The sequence below is a fragment of the Lynx rufus genome, unplaced genomic scaffold, assembly GCF_022079265.1.
Source record: "Lynx rufus isolate CCGP_SWC_20201006 ecotype Redwood Valley unplaced genomic scaffold, mLynRuf1.p SCAF_1, whole genome shotgun sequence".
Classification (NCBI taxonomy): domain Eukaryota; kingdom Metazoa; phylum Chordata; class Mammalia; order Carnivora; family Felidae; genus Lynx; species Lynx rufus.
The window spans coordinates 136,551,123-136,553,235 of record NW_025814823.1 but is presented as its reverse complement, the minus strand read 5'-3'; the positions used below and the strand labels follow the sequence as shown (position 1 = coordinate 136,553,235).

At 39.6% G+C, this 2,113-nt stretch overlaps 1 pseudogene; it reads left to right on the top strand.

Moving 5' to 3' along the window:
- Nucleotides 1-1,304: 1,304 nt before the first annotated feature.
- On the top strand, nucleotides 1,305-1,893 carry LOC124502857 (60S ribosomal protein L19-like; annotated as a pseudogene).
- The last annotated feature ends 220 nt before the right edge of the window (nucleotides 1,894-2,113 follow it).

Sequence of the window (2,113 nt, the reverse complement as noted above, 5' to 3'; positions counted from 1 at the left end):
TTCTAAATAGTCGAATACTTCTTGTAATTTAAATCTCAGTTTAAATGTCCTTGACCAGCCAATCTAAAGTATCCACCAATTTATGCTCCCACAGATTTATTGCTTGCCATGTGATGTGGGTCACTGGGATAATTAATACAAAATATGTGTCTGTTATTTCATTTATCAAGTATTTAATTGCTACTCAAATGCACCCTGGGAAGCAATTCAAGAAATACTATCTCTCCTGATGAGTAGCACACACATCAACAGCATCAAAGTATTTTTCTTTGGGATAAATCTAACTTGAAAATTAATCTAATACCTACCCCAGGTCTGCCTCTTAAACATACCTTTAGATCCTACACAATGAAACTTCAGTGACAGCACATTTTACTGTTTAAACCTTACAGAGACATATTGGCACTCATTGCAAAAGGGATCTCCAGTAATGAAGGTATTCTAAATTTCAGAAAGAAAGTAAGGTTTTAGTCCATCCTTCTGCAAAGATGGGGATATTCCCAATGCAGTAATTTCTCTCATGTTGTGGACAGACACAATTTACTGATTTACTATGGACAAACCTCTCTTAACCACTCCTCCTAAGATAAAGCAGGCTTCCTATTTCTCTCTCACTCCCTCCTTCAAATTTTGAATAATTTCTTTTCCAGTATGGCCCAGAATAACACTTGGCCTTTTGGACTGTCATATTGCTCAAATACCAAACTACTTTGTTATCCATTAACCCCCTCTCCATCCTTCTGCCAAACAAGTCTTGTTCAACAGTAAACTTCCTCAGTTTGGGCCAGGAAAACAAAAGCAAAAATAAACATTGGAACTCCATCAAAATAAAAAATTCTTCACAGTGAAGGAAATAATCAATAAAACTAAAAGACAATCTAATGAATAGGAGAAAATATTTACAAATGACATATCTGATAAAGGGTTAGTATCCAAAATACAGAAAGAACTGATACAATTCAATGCCCAAAAAACAAAGAACCCAATTTAAAAATGAGAAGACATGAACAGACATTTCTCCAAAGAAGAAACACAGATCACCAACAAATGCATGAAAAGATGCTCAACATTACTAATCACCAGGGAAACACAAATCAAAACCACAATGAGATACCACCTCACACCTGCCAGAATGGCTAAAATCAAAAACACAGGAAACAACAAGTGTGGGGAAGAATGTGGAGAAAAAGGAAGACTCTTGCTGTGGGAATGCAAACTGGTGCAGCCACTGTAGAACACAATAGGGAGGCTCCTCAAAAAGTTAAAAATACTTTCCTTTTACTGCCACGGTGGCAGCCATAAGTATGTTCAGGCTTCAAAAGAGGCTTGCCTCCAAGGTCCTCCACTGTGCAAAAAAGGCCTCGTTGGACCCCAATGAGTCTAAGGAAATCACCAGTGCCAACTCCCATCAGTACATCCAGAAACTGATCAAGGATGGGCTGGTCATCCAGAAGCCTGTACTGTCCATTCCCAGGATCAGTACCAGAAAAACACCTTGGCCTGCCAGAAAGGTAGGCATATGGGCATCAGTAAGAGAAAAGGTACTGCCAAGGCTCGAATGCCTGAGAAGGTGACCTGGATGAGGAGAATGAGAATTCTGTGCCAGTTGCTCAGCAGACACCATGACTCTGAGAAGACTGACTGCCACATGTGTCATAGCCTGTACCTGAAAGTCAAGGGCAACCTGTTCAAAAACAGGCGGATTCTCATGGAACACATCCACAAGCTGAAGGCAGACAGGGCTCTCAAAAAGCTTCTGCTGAAAAGGCTTCTGCTGAAAAAGGTCCACAGATCAAGGACCAAGGAAGCACACAAAGTCTGTGAAGAGCACCTCCAAGCCAAGAAGGAAGAAATCATCAGACTCTGTCCAAGGAGCAAGAGACAAAGAAATAAAGCTTCCTCTCTTTTGTCTGTATACAGTGGCCTCAGCAATTACACAGGTCAATTATTCAATAAAGCAAACCCTTATCTGCCCCCCCAAAAAAATTAAAAATAGAACTACTATATGATCCAGTAATTCCACTACCGGATATTTACACAAAGAATACAAAAACATTAATTCAAAAAGATACAAGCCACCCCTATGTTTATTGCAGCATTATTTACAATAGCC